Source organism: Stenella coeruleoalba (assembly GCF_951394435.1).
Source record: "Stenella coeruleoalba genome assembly, chromosome: 1".
Taxonomy (NCBI): Eukaryota; Metazoa; Chordata; class Mammalia; order Artiodactyla; family Delphinidae; genus Stenella; species Stenella coeruleoalba.
In genome coordinates, this window is record NC_137169.1 from 182,009,425 (window position 1) to 182,034,017 (window position 24,593).

A 24,593-nucleotide genomic window follows, 5' to 3' on the forward strand; every position below is an offset into this window, starting at 1 on the left:
CCTCAGGTGGTCTCCTGATGAGCTTCTCTAGTTTCTTTGATCAGGCCTCCCTTGTCTCTGCATTCCCTCCCTTCCCTGATTAGCAACTGTTTGAATCTGCCCTTTGGAACTCAGGGAAGGTCATGGAGACTGGAGTCTATTTCCTACAAACAAGAAACGGGGGACACAGAAAGGCTCCCGTGCCCAGAAGCCCCACAGGGTCCTGCTTGGCTTCAAGAACACAAATTATCTTCTCATTTGAACTGTCCATTTAATGAAAGCTATGCTCTGTTAGTACAAACAAATAAAAATGGGCCACTGCATAAACATCAATCAATCATTAAAAATTGGCTTAAAACAATTCAAATACTAAAAGGCAGTTGATACTTTACTTTTTAAAATGGTACTTTAGTGAAATTCAAGAGAACACATAGTTGCTGAGTTTGTCCTATGTACAGAGGAGAGTGCTAAACATCTGAGGTACTCAAGGAATTCGAACTTTAATCAATAGGCTGTAGGAAGAAAATGAAAGAAATTTCTATACACGATGAAAATCCATGTATTAATCCCTCATTTCCTATAAAAAAATAAACAAATGTCTTTTAATCTCATTTGACGTAAAATGTCTTTGATTTGAGCCTTTCTTTCCTGATTTTAACAGTCCCTCTATCTCAAGAGCCTGTATCTTTGTTTACCAGGTGCAGAAAAAAAGGCCCATTGAAGGGGAGTAGAATGCTTTCTTCAGGATCCTATGAAATCACAGGTGGAATTTAGACTAATATGGTGTAAGAGCTGTACAGGGCCTCTGGGGTCCTCTAACTCAACTGCTTATATCAAAGGCCCCAAATAGAGCTATTCAGTGGTGAAGTTAAGGTGGGAATAAGCACTCTTGACTCTTAAGCAAGGGCCCTAACAGAAGCCAAAGCCTGTCTTGCCTTTGTTCTATGTATAGGATACAGTCACTCCCAGGCTTCCACAGAGCACAGCTAAACTCCTAGGGCTAAATAAGGTGGAAATAAGCTTCCTCCAGCACCTTTTAGACTGGAGAATCTCTAGGCCCAAATAGGACCATCAGAATGGTCCATGGTGGCTGCTCTGTCAGATTGTTATAGATTCCCCAAAACAAAACCAGAAATGGATTAGTCTCTACTACTAAAACACAGGATCTAGGCTCAATGGTAACTGACTCCCCACACTTAATATAAACTAAGGCTTTCCTCAAAATATGATTTTAGGTAATTTCTTCTCCTTACTGAGAATACTAGACCTTCAAAAGGGCTGGGATAAGAGAGGAGAGAGAATATTTTAAAAAGCATTTTTAAAAAAGCATTTACATTGGGTATTGCAGTTAGAATTTTTAATAGGCAAGAAGTTTTACTTCAAATTCACTAGTGGAATCTATAAATATATTGCTCATTTCCTGGCTGCTTAGGCCATTAAGCATCTAATCTATTTCCTGAGCTGAAACTAGCTAATGGAAAAATATTTAGAATACTAATCATCTAGTGAAATGGGCATCTGGCATTTATTCACCCAAAACATATTCTTGGTCATATTTCCCTTCAGTAATTTACACGGTTTCTAAAGGAAACTTTTTACAATAAAAGGTCTTTGCTATTAAAACATGGCAAGGCTCCTCCCTCTCTACCCCTAATGTTTTATGAATAAGGGCACTCCTCTGTATGACATTCTTTAGCCTCAATGCATATATAATATCAGGTTGGGAAGTGTATTACTTGCTTTTCTAGCAAGCAATTCATTCATGAAATCATTGAATGAAAACTAAAAACAAAAACATGAGGACAAAAAAAACACATGAGGACAATATTATTACCATAACAAAACTGAGATTTTTATATTTACTTGATGGAACTCTGTTAAATAAACTTATTATACCACCTATATGCAATATTGCCCCAAAGCTGAAGAGGTCCAAATTACTGAAGGCAAACTGTGTGCTGATGCTGAATTTACCAGGCGCTAGATTTTTCTTTCTTTCTTTTTTTTTCTTATTAGTCAAGATTTTTCTACACTATGACGTTCACAATACTTCTCAAAGCCTCATTCCCACAGGTTTCTTTCTCTTTTGTGGCTACCATCAGCATGACTCTGACACATCTGTTATTAGGTGGAGGGTTCAGACAGCAAACTAATTTTTTTATATTTAGCCTAAGAGAAGCATTATACAGAAGGTAAACATGCCAGAGGAAAACCCCAAATGCAGGAGAGGGTCAACCAGGATTTTAGGGTGATCTGTACCATTCCTCCTTTCCTTTAGCATAGTTCATCAAGAGTCTTTGAAAATAATCTACCAGAGCCAGGCTTGGGCTTTGGAGGAAAGCTAGCTTTTGAGTTGAGACCTGGAAGTGTGACCGCCCCCCCCCAAATTATGCACAATTCCGAAATTAGAATTTCCACTAGAGGGAATTTCTTTTAATTCAGTATCTGTAAAGTATGGTTTATAAAGGAGACAAAGCGCACTGTAAGGTGTAGTTTGATTAGATAAAAAGATTACTGGACTTCAAGAAAAGCACCCTGCTCTCTTCCAAACAGCATTCTTCTATTATGCAAGTTTTTACCTTTTCATAATTTAGACACCAATCAGTGACAGGTATTATATGTGCTTTGGCACAGAGCACTAATATAATTAGTGTGGCTGCTCTGAATGCCTCCATCCACAACAGAATTAGCAATAATACAGTTCCCTTCCTTTTAGAAATATTAAAGACAAAACAAAAATATTTAACTTCATTTCCTTAAGAAAAATGACAAATTTCTGCTAAACATGACCAATACCTTCTTTAAAGAAATTTGATTATCAAAGCAAAATAGAAACTGTTTGTTCTGTTTGTTCTGTCAAACAGGGTCATTTTAATGACCCTGTACAGTCATTAAAATCAGTTGTTTAAATTTTTCCTCCTGGGTTTCACATTTTATACCACACTGCCCAGAGGTGTTGTACATGAGGCAGAAGCACTTTCTGACCTCAGTAGGCTATTGACAAGCCCCTGGAATGGGCCAGGAAAGGAAAACTGGACAATGTAACTTACCAAAAAGAAACGGCATCAAAACTCAGTATTAGAGATTCTGTGTGTTATTGCATCTGCTGATCATGCTGGGCTCCTGACACTGACTTGTTTGTGACTGCTTTGTGCTTTTCTACTTGGCATCTGAAGTGATGGAGACCACAGAAGCAATTCCCCACACTCTTGAATCTTCCTGTGCTCTTTGGAGACCTGAACAGATATGCTTCTCTTCTGCAGTTCTCGGCGTTAACATTTCGAGGCAAAAATTTACGAAATTCCAATCAATTAAATAAAAATTAAATATTTGATTCCCACACCACTAAACTCAAATAATTAATTGAAAGATAACTTTTAGTGTCTAGCAATTTACAAGGTAAACCATATTCAGTCTCAGATAAAATTGCCATTGGAACAAAACTGGGGCAAGTCAAATAAGTAAGACTCTGGAAAAACTAGTCAGTGTCATTTGAAATGAAATTACAGTGTCATTTGACCCCACTGCCATGATCAAAAACTGTTCTAATGACAAATTTAAAATCTAGGTCACAAAAACAAAGAATTTTTAGAAAGGTAGGAGCTAATTTCCTAAGGTATCCAGAGAAAACAAATTCCAACTTCCTCACTGAAAACAGAAAAGATTGTTTAAAATGGAAATGCCCCCAAAATTGCTTTCAAGACTATAATCTGAACAGGGAAAAAAAAAACAAAACAGGTATAAAAAATTTATTCTCTTCATTAAGATAATAAAATTGTTATCTGACACACTGAGTCCCTGACTAAAAAAATAATAATAATAAAATTGGACTTCTACACAATTAGAGAAAATAATGAAAATACAGCAGAGTATATTTTACTTACGGCACTTAACAGGAATCACATAGACCCTGACTCTACATGTGGTCCCTGTGCCTGGGGCTCTGAAGCTGATTTGCACCATCCTACCACCTCCAGACAGGAGGAAAGATGGCTCCCATTTCTAAGTCCTCATAAAGCCCCACGTTTGGAGGCTTTAAAATATAATTTTACGCTACTACTTTTCCATTACTGTGTAAAAAATTACCATAGACTTAGTGGCTGAAAGCCACAGCCATTTATTATCTCACAACTCTGAAGGTCTGAAGTCCGGGTGGGTTCTGCTGGGCTTTGCCCAGGTTCTCATAAAGCTTGAAATCAAGATACCTGCTGGGCTGGCCTCTTATCTCGAAGCTCTGGGGAAGAATCCACCTGTGAGCTCTTTCAGGTTGTTGGCAGAATGTAGTTCCTTGTGGTCGTATGGATGAGGTCCTGTTTCCTTGCCAGCCATCCCTGGGGGTGGGGGGCGGTACCCTCAGCTCCTCAAAGCTGCCTGCCTTCCTCCTCCCATGGTCCCCTCCATCTTCAAAGCAGCAGTTGTGCATGGAGTCCCTCTCATACGTCCTCCCTCCTTGACTTCCCTTCTGCCATCAGCCAAAGAAAGCTCTCTGCATTTAGGCTCATATGATTAGATGATGCCCACTCAGAAAATCCAGGATAATACCCCTATTTTATGGTCAACTGTGACATAATCAGAGAAGTCATACCTCATCATATTCTCAGGTTCCAGGAATTAGGCTGGGACATCTTTGAAGGGCATTTAAGAAATTCTATCTACCAAAAAATTAAGGTAAACAAAACAAAATAACAAAAGCCAAATGGTGTCGTGAACTTGTCCAAATGTGAAACAAAGGTATTCTAAATTCCTCACACTTGAATAAGCAACATGTGCAAATGGTATAAAACAGTAAAAGTACAAAATATATTAGTAAAAAATAAGACTTCCTTCTAATGTTGTCCTTTAGTCCCAGTTCCACTCCCCAAGAACAACTCTTTACTAGTTTCTTATGTCTCCTGTCAGAAATCTCCATGTTAGGTAAAGCACATATATTTGGAAGGGCTGATATGATCTGGTCCTGAAAGGTTATTAGCATTCCTCTGCTACATCCCCCGGGCCTCACTCAGGCTTCCCCTGAGGGTGCTGGGGGGAAGTTATTCTGTGATAAATAGTCAGTTTAGATTCTCTAATTATCTGAGATTAGTATTGATCATTTCTGTTTTCCTAGAAAAGCATCCATTCCTTCCAGGTTCTCAAATTAATTTGCATAGTACTGAGCAAAATATTTTCTTATAATTATTTTATTCTTTTCTGTTTCTATCATTTCCCCATTATTATTTCTCATTCTGTGTTCTCTTCCTCACCCAAGTTTCAATTTTATTAGGTTAGCTAGAGATTTATCTATTTAATTGATTTTCTTTTTTAAAAAAGAACCAGCTCTTTTATTTATTAGTCTGATTAATTTTCTTTTTCCAATTCATTAACTTTTATTGTTATTCCAACTTTCTGCTTTCTAATGTTTGTTTTATTGATTATTTTTCTAACTTTTTGAGCTAGATATTTAATTCAGTTATTTTCTTTCTCCATCAAGATAGGTGCTTCTGAATTCTACTTTTCTCTATCCCATAGGTTCTGACATGTAGTGCTTTTCCCCCTAGATTTTCTATAACCTGTTTGGTTTCCTCTATGATGCAAGAGTTGTTTAAAAATTTTTTTTTAATGTTCAGGTGATAATACAATTTTTTTCTATTTATTTTCTTAATTTCTAGTTTCACTGCAATGCGTTAGACAATGCTATATGTATTCATTTTGCCTTTTGGAATTCACGGACATTTTCTTTATGGTCTATTTTGTTTTTATTCAGCATTTAAAAAGTTCTATTCTTAGATTTCAGGACACAGAGTGACAAATATCAAATAGTTAGTTCATTCATTATTTTTATTTGGGTTTTCTTTTTCTTGTTTTTTGTCCACATGGTCTCTTATGAACTAAGACGAGTGAATTAACATTTCCTACCACTATCATGTAACTATTTCTTTTCACATTTCCTGTAGTTTCTGTTTTATAGGTGACCAGTAGTATATTGCTGTTATGAATCATCCTTCTTTGCCTTATTTAAAGCTTTCTCCTCGGGACTTCACTGGTGGCGCAGTGGTTAAGAATCCACCTGCCAATGCAAGGGACATGGGTTCGAGCCTTGGTCTGGGAAGATCTCACATGCTGCGGAGCAACTAAGCCCATGCACCACAACTACTGAGCCTGCGCTCTAGAGCCTGCAAGCCACAACTACTGAGCCCGCGAGCCACAACTACTGAAGCCCGTGAGCCTAGAGCCCGTGCTCCACAACAAGAGAAGCCACCGCAATGAGAAGCCCGCACACCGCAACCAAGAGTAGCCCCCGCTCGCCACAACTAGAGAAAGCCTGTGCTCTGCAACAAAGACCCAACACAGCCAAAAATAAATACATTAATTTAAAAAAAAAGCTTTCTCCTCTAAATCTACTGCTGTCTTATATTAAAGATGCGATCCCTACATTTTTGTTTGTGTTTTCCCAGTAAGGTTTTGTTCACGTTTTCAGCCTTGTCTGTGTGATTCTTCATTGAACCCGTTACCCTGCTTCTTCATGCCCAAGGAAGCTCCTGTTGCCAACCCATACATCTTGTCCTGTTAGTCTAAACTGGGCATTATTGGTTTTGTCCCTCAGAGAGTTCTTTCGACTTCATCTGGGATCTGCAGCTGTGGGTATCTTTCTTCAACTGCATTTATTTGATCTTTATCACATACTGTGGTGTGGGGTTGTACACGCCTCCTACTTTCCTTGAAGATGGGGTCGTGTTTCTTCTTTTTGTTCTCCTAGTGCAGTTGGATGCCATGACATTTGTTCTGCCATTTAAAAACCACAATCTAGAATTTGTTTTTGCCAGTTCTCTTCTACAGTCTATGCCTTACATCATGTTCTCTGGTGAAAGGCTTTGCTGTACTGTGCTCTGCAGATGTTCCTGATAACAGCATGTTCTGGTCCTTAGTCCAATGAATGAGGAAGGCAGTTTCTTTTCTTTTTTTTTTTTTTTTTTCGGTACGCAGGCCTCTCACTGTTGTGGCCTCTCCCGTTGCGGAGCACAGGCTCTGGGACGTGCAGGCTCAGCAGCCATGGCTCATGGGCCCAGCCACTCCACGGCATGTAGGATCTTCCCGGATCGGGGCGCGAACCCGTGTCCCCTGCATCGGCAGGCGGACTCTCAACCACTGTGCCACCAGGGAAGCCCCGGAAGGCAGTTTCTTATCCAGCTCTTTGAAATTCCTCCCATGGTTTCTAGGCTATTCTACACTGTCTATCTCTACCTCTCCCAGAAGCTTCTGGGAATTCTACTCTCATCTCTCACTCATGTCTCTCTCTTCAGTTCAGTTCAGTTTAGTCTGCCTGAAAGTATATTTTTTAACACAATTCAAAGCAGATACTAAACTTTAAGACAAACCAATAGCTGGCCCACATTATGTGCTCAATTTTGTGTTTCACCTGCTATGTGCAAAGCCCTCTTCTTGGCATTGGAGACACATACCACGATGAATGCCTTAGGAACTCATACTGTAGTAGGGGGAAAAGAAGAAATATTATTCTTACATTGTTTTGTTAATGCACATTTCCACGTAGGCTCCTCAAATGCCATGTTTTGCCGTTAGCATTACCCATCTTTCTCTGGTCCCTCCCTATATCACATCATCTTTAAGTTGCCTTTTCTGTTCAAAGTCTGTACCCTCTTCAGGTGGACACAAAACTGCTATTGTAAGGGTAAGCTGGGACAAAGTGAGAGTGGCATGGACATATATACACTATCAAATGTAAAATCAATAGCTAGTGGGAAGCAGCCGGGAAGCTAGTGGGAAGCACAGGGAGATCAGCTCAGTGCTTTGTGACCACCTAGAGGGGTGGGATAGGGAGGGTGGGAGGGAGGGAGACGCAAGAGGGAGGAGATATGGGGATATATGTATAAGTATAGCTGATTCACTCTGTTGTAGAGCAGAAACTAACACACCATTGTAAAGCAATTATACTCCAGTAAAGATGTTAAAAAACAAAACAAAGCAAAACAAACTGCTGTTGTTCATCAGTCCTTGCCTTGGCTGCAGAGCCAAAGTAATAAAAGTTGAACTTGTAGAGCAATTTCGTCATTTAGGATCCTTTGGCTACAAAGAATAGAGAATCAATTATCTCAAGCCACTGTGTGTGGCTGTGCATGAGTGTGTGTGAGAGGAGTATGAGTGGGAACATTACTGCAAGGATTCCAGCGAAACTCTGGAACAAAGGTATGCCATGTGGCTAGGCCTCACAGTAATCCACGGAAAGCAGCTTAACCAGGCCTTATGAGAAATACAGGAACATAGACTGAGAACTGCAAGTTGCCCAGGATGAGAAAGATGTGTAATGATTTGTTTAGTTCCTTGTGTCTTTGGCAACAATAATGTGTTGATCATGCTCCTCCCCTACAGATATTAAGTAAAATCTTTGTATCTCGCCCACACACAATTTTTAAAAATTTTACGACCTAGCTTTTACTTACTCATCACTCTTGCTTACTCATGGCTTCTACTGACTCATGTCACCTCTGTTTGCCTTTTTTCTGGTTAAGCATTTGACTTCTGTTCCTACCAAATAATTCTCTCTACTTCAAACTTTCCTAAGAGAGGATCTGATCAGCCTACTATGTCACCATCATCAGTTAGGTAAGGCACAGGTGCTAGGTGTTTTCCAAACAGCCTGACTGCTTAAACATTGTTTTCCTTTCTGCCTGCTTTAGGTCAAATGTTGGTGGTAAGGTCAAGCAACACAGAGCATGGCCACTTATATGCACTGCGTAGAGCTGCTATCTTCAGGAAGAGGCTACAGGTAGGAGCCCTTAGAAGAGGACTGTGGGTATACAGATACTCCTAGATTTGGCCTACCTATTACAGTGGTTAAGCTTCCCTCAGTTCTGATAAACAAAATCATGCATTTTTCCCAAGGCTCTCTATGAAAAAAAAAAAAGCTTTTCTTTTATACTTAAATGTAATCACTACCCAGATAAAAGTCCATATACTATACCACAAAAGGCATGGGAATTTAGTCCAGCCAGCTAGAAATTCCCTGGAAAGAGTTATATCAAATAGTACCTACTGCTAGTATTCTAGGGAACTGAAGTTATCAATATACCGACTTCTGTAAAGGAACTATCCATTCACTATGGTTAGGCACTAGTGTGCCTAGAAGAAGTTGGGGTTTACTTGTAATCACATTTCTGTCATCTAAGACCACATAGATGAAAGCTTTTTATTTCACTTACAACAATTCAGAACTGAATTTCACTTTGCTTATCATGATTCCTATAAAAACAGGTTTTATTATCATCTTATAGACTGGGAGAGAAAATAATTCCAGAAGCCAACAATGCCATATTCTAGATTAGAGGGACACTGTATTCAGAGAATAAATTGCTATGGCTTTAGAATTTCAAGCAGGGCACAGCTGTAAACTTCAGCCTGGCCTAACACCTGAGCTGAGACAGTAAGTGCCTGATTTGGTACAAACATCTGTTTACCCAAGCCTAGCCATACGCCACTGGAACTGAAGACAAGGCAATTACCAACAGGGCTACAATGCATTCCTTTAAAGCTCCTGTAGGGGCATGTGCCCAACTTGTCCCTACGTGTGCAATTTGCCTAATTCTTGCAAAATTATTTTTTTTTTTTTTTTTTTTTTTATAAATTTATTTTATTTTTATTGTTTGGCTACGTTGGGTGTTTGTTGCTGTGCATGGGTTTTCTCTGGTTGCAGTGAGCGGGGGCTGCTCTTCGTTGCAGTGCACAGGCTTCTCATTGCAGTGGCTTCTCTTGTTGTGGAGCATGGGCTCTAGGCACGTGGGCTTCAGGAGTTGTGGCTCGCGGGCTCTAGAGCGCAGGCTCAGTAGTTGTGGCGCACGGGCTTAGTTGCTCTGCGGCATGTGGGATCTTCCCGGACCAGGGCTCGAACCCGTGTCCCCTGCATTAGCAGGCGGATTCTTAACCACTGCGCCACCGGGAAGCCCATTCTTGCAAAATTATAAACTCTGTCAACTGTATGATGTGATAGTTTTTTTAGAGCACACAAATTGAAGATATAGTCATCAAAGGGGACGTAAATTTTGATAAATTCCTTATACAACAAAGATTATAATAACAATGTTTTTCATAAAAATACTTTCAATTGCCAGATAATGACCTGTATCTTTTTTTTATATTAATTTTTATTGGAGTATAGTTGCTTTACAATGTTGTGTTAGTTTCTACTGTACAGCAAAATGAATCAGCTATATATATATATATAGCCCCTCTTTTTTGGGTTTCCTTCCCATTTAGGTCACCACAGTGCATTAAGTAGAGTTCATGTGCTATATAGTATGTTCTCATTAGTTATCTATTTTATACATAGTATCTATAGTGTATATGTGCCGATCCCAATCTCCCAACTCCTCCCAGCCCCCGCTTCCCCCTTGGTATCCATACATGTGTTTTCTATGCCTGTGTTTCTATTTCCGCTTTGCAAATAAGATCATCTATACCATTTTTCTAGATTCCACATATACGTGTTAATATGTGATATTTGTTTTTCTCTTTCTGACTTATTTTACTCTGTATGACACTCTATAGGTCCATCCACGTCTCTACAAATGACCTGATTTCGTTCCTTTTTATGGATGAATAATATTCCATTGTATATATGTACCACATCTTCTTTATCCATTCCTCTGTTGATGGACATTTAGGTTGCTTCCACGTCCTGGCTATTGTAAATAGTGCCACTATGAACACTGGGGTGCACGTGTCTGCTTGAATTATGGTTTTCTCTGGATATATGCCCAATAGTGGAATTGCTGATTGACCCATACCTTAAAGGCACATCACCGATGTGGTTAAAAAGAAACTCTCTGCAGCAAATAATCCATATACTGCACACTACTAGGAACACTTTTCCCATCAGCCAGATACAAACCATACTACTTTCATCATTCATTTGGTTTTTAACCAAGGAATTACTAAGCACTTACAATACCAAGAAGCCAGGAATTATGTTGGATATTTAGTACATGGAACTGAATTTACCTCCTACCTTCTCTCGAGGGAAGGAGTCCTAAAGGTCCAGCAAGGCAAACAGACTGGTAAATAAATTATAAGAAAGTGATGTAAGAGAATGTTTAACTGGCTAATCCAATGGCCAAAGATTCAGAGGGGGATGTTCTGATTTCAACGTGTCCTATGAGAGATGTACACATCTTCTGATATATTTTGCATCTCTCCCCAAAGTGTTTACCATGAGAGACCCCCTGTGGCATCTATTATCAGATGTATAAAGGAAAAAAAGATATTTCTCAGTTTAAATTTTATGATTATTTTGCATCCCAGTGTGTAAATTTGATTATGTGAATGTCAAACAAGGCAAGGGAGAGGCGATCATGGTCTTCATCAACTCTGTTTTGCAATGAGGGTGCTATCAACAGGTGAGAAGAAGTGGCTGCAGGAGTATAAATCTTTGAAATGAATTATGCAGCCAGACAGAGGAGGAGTGATGGTTATATGGTTACATGGAGAATAGGAGGCAATTATATCCTTCAGCTCCTCTCTCATACCTCAAGCATCTCAAATTCCCTCACTCCCTATATAAACCTCCTAACATCCTAACCTACTCGAATTGCCTGGTGACATATGACAGCAAACATGCATGGAAGAAAAATGGGGAAAAAAATGAATGCACATGAAATTAGGTCCTTGATATCACCTTGAAAGAAAATCGACATCTTCTTTTAATGTGATGCAAACTACTGAATCTGTTAAATCACAGAATCTTGGTGATTTAAAATAAAAGCAGTGTATTTTTAGTTCATGCAAAGCTCAGCTAGCAGGTGGGTGGAGTTGGAGGTCTCTGAACTCTGTAGTCATTTAGGAACTCTGACTAATGGATATTCTATCACCTTCAGTATGTGGTTTCCAAGGTCACTTTGAGGTCATCTAGTTGGCAAAAGGGTAGACAGAAAGCATGGAAGCTATATGGGAATTTTGTTTGTTTGTTTTTGTTTTTTTTAAACAGTCAAACCAAAGGAATAAATGTACATCACTTGAACTCTCATTCCTCTGCCCAAATTCAATAAGATGACTATACTTAATTGCAGAGGAGGTTGGGAAATGTAGTTCAAACTGTATCAGCAGGAAGAAAGGAAAATAGGTTTGGTGAACAATTAGCCAATTTCTGACAGTGTCTTTCCCAGAGTATTATACTTCATCTGCAAATATATCCAGTTCTTGCATCCTAGGGATGTGAATTTAGGGGTATTTATTACAATAAAATTCTACTACTTAACAAATTTGCCTCTCAAGTAAATTTACTATAAAATGGATTGCCTGTAAAAGGTAAATTTCCATTATCATTACACACTGGCTTATTCAAATATGAGTTTGACTATATAAATATATTTTAAATACCTTTAGTTCTATTACATCAAATTGTGGTTCTGTCTCCACTTGCATTTCCTACTTGTCAAACTTAGCATTTCTAAAACTCAACATCTCTAAAACCAAACTCATGATCTTCCCTCTCCCTATCTCCTCCTGACTTCCTCAACTCAGAAGAAGACCTCTGGACAACCAGTTATTCAGGCCAGATGCTTGGGGATAGCCCTTTATATTCTACTCATTCTCAAACCCCCATCCAATTCATCAACAGGTTTTACTTTCAAAATATATCTTGAATCCATTAATGTCTTCCAATTGCCCCTAATCCAAGCCAAATCTACTCCTCACCTGTATTATTGCTGTAGCTTGATCTCTGCTTCTATCCTGAGAGTAACTCTCTACTTTTATATTTTCTCTTTTCTTTCTTACATAAATCAGATAATGTCTTGAAAACCCTTCAAAAAGATTTGCATTGTACTTCGGATAAAATCCAAAATCCTAGCCAAAGCTTTTGAGGACCTGCAAGAATCTGGTTCCCGGTTTCATCTCCAACCTCATTGGTCAGCACTTATTTTGCTCAATCTATACAAGCTATTTTAGTTTTTTGAAAAGGCCGAATGCATTTTTCCCTAAGGGCCTTCCCACACAGCATTTCCTCTGTCCAGAAAATGTTTTTTGTTTTTAATAATGAAATTCATTTTCTTTTTACCATGAAATATCTTTTCATATAGAAGAATGTGATTGATGTATATGACTCTCACTCACTCAAGCACCAAAGCCAAGAGAGGTGATTATCCCAACTGTCTCCCGCTGGGAAGACGAGGTATATGGAGTGGCTGGGCTCTTCCCTCTAGCTCACCTATGAAACAGAAGCCTTTCAGAAGTCCCAGATTTGTCTTTGCCTTCTGCACAAGGCCTGCTAAAGGCCAAGACCTAGGCCACCAGAGATCAGCAAACACCCAAAGAACAAAATATAGGTTTAGAATTTACTTATATTTCAGAATTCAGGTTTTCACATAATTTCTGGCTCCTAAAATTCTTCCTTATTGTCTCACTCACTCAGCCACATACATTTAAAAATATATTTTAGGGCTTCCCTGGTGGCACAGTGGTTGAGAGTCCGCCTGCCGATGCAGCGAACACGGGTTCGTGCCCCGGTCCGGGAAGATCCCACATGCCGTGGAGAGGCTGGGCCCGTGCGCTATGGCCGCTGAGCCTGCACGTCTGGAGCCTGTGCTCCACAACGGGAGAGGCCACAACAGTGAGAGGCCCGCGTACTGCAAAAAACATATATATATTTTTAAATTATTTTATCTAGAAGTTTTAGATGTTCTGTACCATTAGAGTTTATACCGACATCTAGTCCACTGTTTTGCCAGAAACAAAAGATCTTCTATAGCACACTTTACTACTCCTCTCCTGCTGGTTAGCTTCTGTTAATCTTTTAGAGCTTCAGCTTAAAATGTCACAAGTTTTCCTTGATCCTCATTCCTCAATCTAAATTAGATTCTAACTATTTTCTCTCTTGTAACAAACTTCTCCTTCCTTTTGCAACCTTTATTACAGCTTTTGATTATACTTTGTGTTATCTGCCCCTTCCATTACTCTGTAAGCTTCAGGAGGACAGGAATCCTGTCTGTTGTGATTATTACTGAATAGAAAGCCTGGTGCAGGACTAGGACACAGTAGGTGCACAAGAAATTTTAAATACTTATTAAGCAAAAGAATGAATAGATGTAATGTAATGTAATCATATTGAGTCACAGTAATCTTAAACCCTGTAAGCGACCAATAAATACTGGCACTATTAAACAACATTTAAATTGACTGCCTTCAAAAATTATGTAGTATAGTATAAGATTAATACAAAAAATAGTATACAAGAGGAAGTAAAGCACAGACTCTGGAACCAGACTGCCTGGAATCAAATTTCTGATCTGCCACTTACTAACCAAGTGACCTTTGTTGGAGATTTAAACATCCTGTGCCTGTTTTCTCTGATCTGTACAATCAGGTCACTAAGAGTACTTGGTGATGTTAAGGTGATGATTAAATGACAAACATGCCAGTCATCCAAGGAAGCAAGATGTAATTGTTGTGCCTGTTATCATTACAAAGTTAATGATAATCAGTGGTCTCATCAAAGAAAAAAAGAAAGTTACACAGAATCAGACGGGGAAAATAAGTAGGAGCAGCAAGCTGTAGAAAGGGAATTGGGTCGTGGACGTGCCGGCAAGAGGCAGGAGCACACAGGGACATCCGCAAGGGAGACAGGGAGTAGCGGGCTGCGTGGGTGCCCAGGGCCAGTACGCAGACACTACTGACACAGTGGCTGGAGAGAAGGGGCTGCTGGAGAGAGACTGCGATAGGCCTGCCATCTATCTCCCTGTGCCACATGCTCGGAGCACTTAGTTCACTCGAGCCATCCACCTACTCGCTGTGGGGAAGTGTCTTTGGATCTGATCTGGGGCTCAGTTAATAGAAAATAGTTGGGAACATCAGCCAGTAGGCAAGATTAAGTTGTGCACCTTTAGACAGCAGCAAATATCTCTGGGCATTAAAGGCAAGTTCTGTCTCATATGGCAGTTTTCCTGACAAACGCTGTACTCTACTCGTGGATCCTAATGGGGGAAAGTAGTTTCCTCATTTTCTTTTGTCTTCCTTCATTTTTCAATGGCATTTCCCTCACAATACTGAGAATATATTATACAAACTCCTCTCTGGTGTCCATTCCCCACTCTCCAGATCCTGGATCCATTTAAAACAAAGTCATTACAGTTTGGATCTTGTGATACTACACTGACTAAAGGTCTGATTATTTTATAAGAAATAAAGTTTTACCCTTTTCTCTAGCTGTGAAACTAGTTCTTTTTAAGTTACCCCTGAGACCATCTACGCATGGCCCACCATGAAAAATTTACATTAAGATGAGTTTAACTACATCACCCACATTAAGAGTCTAAAGTTACATCTGTTGGGATAAAATGACTACAGCTGAACCCTGAGGTGAATTAAAACAAAAACAGACGAACTAGGTCCTAAGAAAGAGTCTGCCTACAGCAAAGCATTGAATAGCTAGGTTGGTATCTTGTGGCAAACTTTCATTTGTTTCTACCATACTTTCATTGCTCAGTGTCAGAGTGTCAGACTCTCCTTTCTTTAAAAGAGGGTGAACTCATCCTATCAGAAAAAAAAAAAAAAAGTGGGACATTTATCTTGAGAAATCAATTTCAATAGTCAACCTTAACTTCCTAACCAGAATATGTGAATCTAAAGGTCAGCTGCTGCTCTACTTTGGCCAAAAAAGCAGGTATTTTATGGGATTCAGATTTGTCTCTAAATCTTTGATTGCAATATTCTTATGTGCTATTGTCTTAAGAAGGTGTTCATGTTCATTTTGGCAAATGTATTCTTCACTTCCCCCAGTGATTTATGTCATCTAAACCTTTTTAATCAATAATGTTTGATAGAAAACACATAGCACAATGGAAATAAACCAAAATATTTTGAAAATAAAACAGTTAAATAATATTTATTTCAAATCCCCTATAAACTCTTGATGGGTATGAGGTAGAAAACCTTAAAAATTTTAAGTTTCCTCTGAACTCTGGAAACCTAACTTTCTCATGTATGATAAAATCAGTATCACAGGCTGGATTTTCTTTGTAATCAGAGTACCTCTACTCAAGTTTTATTAAGAATTCATAAGCAACTATTGCTTCTGCTATCAGGGAACCCAAACTGATGATGGTTTACTCACTCACTTGCATTGTGAAACAAGTTTTGGTTTTTTTTTTTTTTTTTTGTCAATTGAAGAAGTAATACCAGTAAAAGAAACTGTATAAAAGGATATTATTAGATAAAAAGTATTAATAAATGAAAGTAAATATATTAAATGGAAAGCAAGTCTCCTTTCCAATCAAACTCTCAGCCCTCTCATCAGAAACTAAGTTAATGTGGGGGGTTGTTTGTTTGTTTTCATGTACTGAGACATAAATTTGCCATGCATGTGTGTGGTAGATTGTTACAGGAAAGGCTCCTAATCAATCATGTCTCCTGGCATCATTTTCCCTGTATATCCACTCTAACATTGACTCTCCATGGGATTTGCTTTGGTCAATGTGACAATGACAAATGTAACACAAGCAGAAGCTTGCTAAGTGCTTATGCCACTGGGTCTTGCCTCCTTGGAAACCTGAGACCACAAGGCTGAGAAGCAGCCAAGGATGAAAAAACATGTGGAAAGGCAGCTCCTACCTTGAGCTGCCCCACCAGCTGAATGAATCCAGAGACAACAGCAGAAGAACCACCCAGGTGACTCACAGAATTGTGAGAAATATTGTTGTTGTAAGCCAGAAAGTTTGGGGATGGTTTGCTACTCAGCAATAGATAACTGATACAGTATGCAAGCACAAACAGGCAGATATATTGTTGACATTCCTTGATTTCAGTTGATGAAGAATAAAATATAATTGATAATTATGAGATACATAAAGAGAATGTCACAGAAAATATAAAACATGATTATAACTTTATCATACCTAAAGAAGGAACAGACTAGTCTGTCGTTTGGGATCTGTATTAGCTGTCTTTTGATTATAAACTCTACTAATTTGGTATTTTATTTTATCTTATTTATGTTCCCACACGGCATGTGGGATCTTAGTTCCGCGACCAGGGACCGGACCCACACCCCCGGCAGTGGAAGCTGGGAATCTTAACCACTAGACCACCAGGGAAGTCCCATGTCTACCCTATTTTAAAGGGATGTGGCATATACATCTTAGCTTCAGTTCTTTCAACAGTTATTTTTACCATAGACAATCAAGAGGTTTATGCAAGTAAGAATTGAAAAAACTTTTAGAATTCCAAAATCATTAAATAATAATCTGAAAAATCGAATAGTTAAAGATAAGAAAGGGCATCTGGTTACCCAATCATCGAGGAAGAAAGCTGACCTTCTATCCAAGTCTTAAAGGTCTTGAAAGATGGAAAATTCACAAGTTTATATTTCATGAACTCTGTAATCTACACAATATGATAGACACCCTTCTTTTTTTTTTTTTTTTGCGGTATGTGGGCCTCTCACTGTTGTGGCCTCTCCCACTGTGGGGCACAGGCTCCGGACACGCAGGCTCAGCGGCCATGGCTCACGGGCCCAGCCCCTCCATGGCCTGTGGGATCTTCCTGGACCGGGGCACGAATCCGTGTCCCCTGCATCAGCAGGCGGACTCTCAACCACTGCGCCACCAGAGAAGCCCTAGACACCCTTCTTAAAGCTGAATTCAGACTAAAAAACTCAGCTACTTCACTTTTCTATAGGAAGAAACCTGGAATACTATTCAGTGAGATACATGAGGATTTTTCTGTTTATTTCCAGAAGTATTTTCGAGAGGATTTAAAGCCCAACACTCCTCAACCTAAATGAATAGGGAAAAAAAAAAAGGAAAAAAAATGAATATGTTAACTGAATAAATATTTAATGAGTGACTTCTTTGATCCAGCTATTATGCTAGGGGTTGGACCAGGCCCAAGGCATCTAGAGAAGAGCAAGGTAGAGACAAACTCTTGCGGAACCCACAATGAGAGAAACTGACTCAAAACGATGACAGTAATAATGACAAAATTTTTTTTGTATACTAATGATGCACAGCATTTGCTAAGTTTCTTACATATATTATCCCACTTAATACTCACAGTAATCCTACTGTACCGACAATGTAATCCTCATTTTACAGAAGAGATAACTGAGATACAGGTAACTTGCCAGATATCACACAGGTAATAAACAGAGAAGCCAAGGGTTTAACTCTAACAACATGGCTTCAGAAAACCACATTCTTAACTCCAACTGTGGTGCTCTAGTGGAGGAATTGCCAGAATTAGAATAAATAACAGCCTAGGTTCCCAGAGGAAGTGGTGTCTGTTCTGGGTCTTAAAGGATGAATAGGGGTTTGCTTGACCCCATAACTGCAAAAGGAATTGATGGGACTTCCCTGGCGGCCCAGTGGTTAAGACGTCCCCTTCCAAGGCAAGGGGTGCAGGTTCCATCCCTGGTCAGGGAGCTAAGACCCCACATGCCTCGCAGCCGAAAAAACAAAACATAAAACAGAAGCACTATTGTAACAAATTCAATAAAGACTTTAAAAAATGGTCCACATCAAAAAAAAAATCTTAAAAAAAAAAGGAACTGATAAATAATTAAGCCAGTGCTTCACACATGTTTAGCTTTATTAATTCTGACAACATCCTTGTGCAGTAGGTATTAGCCTCACTTCATGACGAGAAAACTCATACTCAAGGAAATTAAGTAACTTTCTCAGGATGGTGAGTAAGAGTTCCAGGTAGAAGGCACAAGATGTGACGAGCGAGGCCAGAAAAGGGCATGGCAGATTGATGTGAAAAATGGGGATGTGTGCTAAGCTGAGAAGGCGGTGGGGTTTACCCCGCAGGTAACAGGGAGCCAGTAGTGCTCTCTGAATGAGGAGTAGTACAAGGAGGTTGGTTCTCCGGGCAGAAAACTCTGGCGCTAGTGAGTAGAGGAAACTCCAGAAGACAAAAACTTAAGCCAGATAGATGAGTTAGTTAGTCTGAGGCAGCTATAGCAGTCCAGACAAGCAATGTCAGGGGCCTCCAACTATGAATTCTGAAGGTTCTAAGAAGATCCTACCATGTCAAACAATTTTTTTTTTCAAAAATCTTCCCTCACAGGTGCAATGTCTACGATCTGGCTTCTTAAACAATGGCCATCCTAAAATTTGATGAAATATTTTAGAATAAAAGGTTTTATGTAAATAATTTTAGAAAATAAACTAAGTCCTTTGGTTCTATACAGTATCCAAATTATGTTGTTGCTTAAAATACTCATTCTATTACAATAGATTTTCTTTTCTCACCGGACATCCTGCTAAGACATAACTTATTTCCTTGCACAACTCACTGTCTCTCTTTTAGGAAAGAAGAGGAATCAGGGAGGTTATGGTTATATAAGATATGATACAGTAGATAGACAGGATTATAAGGAAGTTAATGCATTTAGATCATACCAGAGCAGGGTATATAAGTTAGGAAAGAAGGGGAATCAGGGAGGTTATGGTTGTATAAGATATGATACAATAGATAGACAAGATTATAAGGAAGTTAATGCATTTAGATCATACCAGAGCAGGGTATATAAGTTAGAACTTACAACAAGCTAACATGCATGCCAGAGGAAATTCCTTGCCAGCCAAGTGGGCTGATGGAATTGAAGGGTGGAATTGTGAAGAAAAGTAGGATATTTTAGAAAATCTGAGAGTTTAGGAGAAAATGGAAGAACTTGGGTAGGCTGACAAACACAGGAAACTGTCATGTGTTATCAGATGTTAGAGATACAGTTCAGGGTTGCCAAGAATGATTCATGTTCAGAAGAGAATGTTTTCAGAGAAATTGGGTTGAAACTAGCATTCTGTTGACTATGAGAAAGACATTGCTATGAGCTGAACTGTATGTCCCCAAAATTTATATGTTGAAGCCCTAACTCCCAGTACTAGTATCCTTATAAGAAGAGGAGATTACACACAGATAACACAGGCAGCAGGATGACCATGTGAGGATACAGTGAGAAGACGGCCATCTCCGAGACAAGGAGAGAGGCCTCAAAAGAAACCAGACTGCTGATACCTTGATCTTGAACCTCTAGCTTCCAGAACTGTGAGAAAATAAATTTCTGCTGTGTAAGCCACACAGTCTGTAGTAATTTATTACAGCAGCCCTAACAAACTACCACAGACATGAAACTGGGGGCAGACATGAGACTCAGGAGAAAAAAAAAAGTACTGCCTGTTTAGGAACCAACTTACTGAGAAACTTCAATATGTAGTAAGAGCTGGTAGGAAGTACAGTGACCCTAAGGGCAAGGGATAACAGAGGATAACGCAGTGCCTGGAAAAGAGGATGAATGAAACGCTGCACAGAACACACTGATAGAGGCACTGAGCCTGTGCCAAACTGAGTAACTGAAGCCTCCCCTGACCTGAGTGACACAACAGAACACGAAGTTTTACCACCGCTTCATGTGGTTTGTATGCCAGTATTCCCTCACATAATAATAATGATACTAGTGACGATGATGATGATGGTGACCGTGATAAAACCATTTGAACTACATATTACGGAGATCTGGATAGATTACAGGCATAGAAAAGGAACAGGCTAGACATTCCAGATGAAAGAAATCGTTCCCTCCCACAGGTGGCAGCAATAAAAAGTCCCCAAGCCAGAGGAATTGACAGTAAGAATGGAGTGCCCATTTAATCACAACTATCAACTACGGCAAGGAATATAATTTTCCCCTCAGCAGTTTGTTTGCCTTTAAGCGGAGCTTCAGAAAGCTTGACAAACAGTTGGAGATATGTGAATAACACTTAAAAATCTTCACTATCTTTTTTGGGTTGCTATTCTCATTTACATGTTACTTCCACCATTTCAAAAGAAAATAATTTTTCATGGTTGAGGGGGGAGGGGGAGAAAAAGGCTTAATAGTAAAATAAGTAAGTTCTCCAGAGTACTAATTAGACTCGGTCATTTCCCAGCTAAATGCTAAATGGATACATGAGCTTATGAGTAACTAAGTAAATATAATATGATTAGACTTTATTCGCCCCAGAGAAGAGGCAGTGGCATCTGACATAGCTGTGGCTGAAGTGTTTGAAATACCCCCAAGATCCAATGGCCCAGCCTTCCTAACCTAACCTATTTTAAACACCTAAGACGTTTAAATTTATTAAAAATAAATTTAAATTTAATTAATTAAATTTGAATTTAAAAAAAGTTAAATTACTTCCAATGGGCAGCAACAGGGGCACAGAGAAACACATTTATTTTCTTGTCTAAATCAGATCCCCAAATACAAACTGTGAAGCACACTTTAAATATAATCTTAACGTGAATTCAAGTAGTTAAAAAAAAAAAAACAAAGAGATGTGGCTCTCATTGTAAATAGCCACGGGAAAATTATTTATTACCTCTGCTTCCAAAGAATGAAGATGAGTTCTAACTTTATTCTCCAATACAGATAAACATAAATCATAACAACTGGATAAGAGGTAATTGGCAAAACACTGCAGAAAGTTATATGAAATATGGAAACTCCCACTTAAGAGCATAACCATTTGTCTTACTATGTCTTTAGAAGACTGCTGAGAGTCAATTAGCTGCAGGGAAAAAGAATAAAGTTTGAGAGGAGAGGAACCACTAGTTGAAACAGTTGAAGTGTCCTTTTTTGTTGTTAATGTATGTGGAGAGCTCTAACGACATTGTACCAAGTTTGGGATGCAAGTAAGGGCATAAGCTTTATTCTTATGATTTATTATTTCTTTTTCTGAAAAAAAGAGATGCCCATATAAAAATCAATTTTTATATCCATTTATCTTATTTTTCTTTGGAGTAGGACAATTTAATGATTTATATAGATCGGTTCATGATACAATATCCAGGTTCACCCATCAAGTTAATTTTAAAATGTTTCTATGGCTTTCTCCTTAATAAACTGAAAGAAATGACCGGCAGAAGCAGGTATGATGGTAGAAGAAAACAGCAGAAGTAATAAAGGATACAAATGCATTCCAGATGATTGGGAACAGACAGAAAAGCAGAGTTTTCTTAATGTGCAGGGTGCCTGAGGCCTGGGCATCCGGAGCTCTGGCCTGTTTTCTCCACCTGTTATAAACTGCTTCAGAGCATGTCTAACGTTTACGTGTTTTCTGCTCATTCCCACAATGCATGGTTTGTGAGAGGCAAGATCAAATTGTATTAATCCCTGTTTGGGGGAAAACAATGCCCCAAATCTCAGACACACTGAGGGTTATCAATGTTAACAGAAGCCTCAGAGGAAAAATGAAGCAACTGTTTTGATATAAAAACTACTTCATTATCAGTTTGTTTATTATCACACCACTGTAGCCTATAACAAAATTAACATTTGCCTGGGAGAAGATTATGACACTCTAAACCAAATAGTCCAAATTGTGGCTGTCAATGTGCAGAGGTCTTTATAGGAAAGGAACATGAAATGTGGTTCCATTAAAAACGAACCCTTTCCACGGTGCACATAAGGGCACATATTTTAGATTCACAGAGTCAACAAAAGCCTCTGTGTGGCCTCATTGCTAATTCAAAAAAAGCCTCTATTTGGGACATTACATTCTTGTTTATACATAGCAACAATAGCCAGAAAGAAATAGCAAACAGCATGAAGAAATTAGAGGTACATTGCTCTTAATACAAATGTTCTTCATAGTTTTGCTCTAGTGTGAAAGTTATTTTCAAACAGTTAAATTCAAATCCATGGTTACAAACATGGAGGTCGGAGAGAGAAAAATATTAAATCTCTAGATAAACGAATTTACCTCTATCCCATTAAAAGCATGACTTGTGAGAGGCAAGATCAAATTGTATTAATCCACTTTGGGAGAGTGGATAATTGTCTGTCACAATACATAGATAACTGAGCTGGAGCAGAGCTTAGAGTTTTCTGAGGCAGGTAGTTACCATGGTAACATACAGTCAATGATGGCCTCCTCTCTAGCATGGGTTAGGAAGACAATTTTGGTGTGAAAGAAGAAGATGCTAGGGCAGGACTTTGTTTTCAGTCGCTAGGGCCCTCCTCTTCCTCTTATTTCCCTTACTCTTAGTGCCTCTGCCATCTTTGTTTATTCCTCCTACAATGCATTTCAAATCTCTATGATGAGAGTAAAATGGTAGTGATGGTGGTAACGTCATTAGAACAGAGAGAAGCAAATCACAGGAACTCGCCATAGATGGCAAGATAGCAATTGGCCTGATTTTGCTGCCACTAAGTAACCTGAGCTACCAACTGAAAATTTTGAGCACAGGTCAGTGTTATCTTCTAATGTCACTAAACTGTCCTTAAAATATAAGTGGTTTTGGAGAAAAGATGTATTTCTCTTGGGCTATCACCAACAAGTCATTTAGTGTCCCCCTCCACTGCTCTCTGTGTTCTTAGAGTTCAATCCTTGGTACCTCTCCCTCACCCCCTTGTCCTGCAGTCTCTCAATCCCTATCTGTCTTCGCTTTCTCTTCTACTAGTTCTATTCCACTATCTATCATGTCAACCACTCTCCTGCTACTAGCCTCATCTCCCTGACCCTGTAGCATGCTGGGGTTAGCAACTACCAGTCCAAAAGAAGTGACTTAATATTCACAAATTGTGTGCCACTTGTTAAGTCACTGGCACCTTGAAATTGGCCAGATTTTACCTGGAAATTGGCAAAAGCTACAAATCAGAGATTCCCCCTATACTCCTCCCTCTCGTATCCCCAAGGTCTGGTTTATTAGTGCACCACCGCCCTGGTCCCACTGCCCTTCCTTTGTCTCATGCTGGCAAACCTCAACTATAGGTGAAAGTAACTGCTTTCTTCATGTATACATTTGGATTGCTGGGTATTTCTAGAGAAACTCCCAAAACATTGCACATTTTTGCCACTATGAATTCATGACCTCCAACAATTCAGCCCAACAATTCTTTTGTGTTTTCCCAGTTAGTTCTTCCATTCTTTGCAATATCTAAAAGTTTGTCCATGTTCTTTGAATCTCTAGCTCCACTACATTCCCTTAGTTCTAGATCCTGCTTAATAGAAATAAGAGAAACCTTCAAATGGGATATTCTCAATTTCTTTCCTCCTCACCTTACCTTACCTTACTTAACCTGCACATTTGTCTTTATCCCCATCTACTCCCTCCTGCTGTAATGGAAGAAAAGTACATTCTTTAGAGTCTAATCCTTTATCTCCTCTGAAGTCTGTCTCTGTTGATATATTCCAATTTCTTTATTGAATCTTCAACTTCTCTCTTGTGGGTCTTTCCTTCTTATTTGAAGAGGGATGGTCTGGTCGGCCCCTGGATATCAACCCTCATCACTCCTTGAGCCATCTCCTAGTTTCTTAAACATACCATCCTCCCTCCCACCCCACAGTGTTTTACACATGCTTCCTTCAGTCTGAAATGCCTTATAATCTCAGTGCAAGAAAGCTTTTCCTAAACCACTGAGCCAGTCAGGTTCTTTTGCTCTTTGTTCTCCATATATCTTTATTATATCTCTTCTGAGCATGTGTCTCACTTTGTAATTACACATTTATTATGGCAATTATATAATTAACATCTTCTGCATGATATAAGCTCCATGAGCTCTGGGAGTGTATGTGCTTTTGCTCAACCTTGTGTTTCCTGGACCTGGCACAGTGCCTGGCATATAGTAGGTACTCAATGAAGAAATTGACTCA

General features: G+C 39.1%; 1 protein-coding gene across 10 annotated transcripts in view; it reads right to left on the minus strand.

Moving 5' to 3' along the window:
- RABGAP1L (RAB GTPase activating protein 1 like) overlaps positions 1–24,593 on the minus strand; it is a 797,484-nt gene that overhangs the window by 101,855 nt on the left and 671,036 nt on the right. The window lies entirely within an intron of this gene.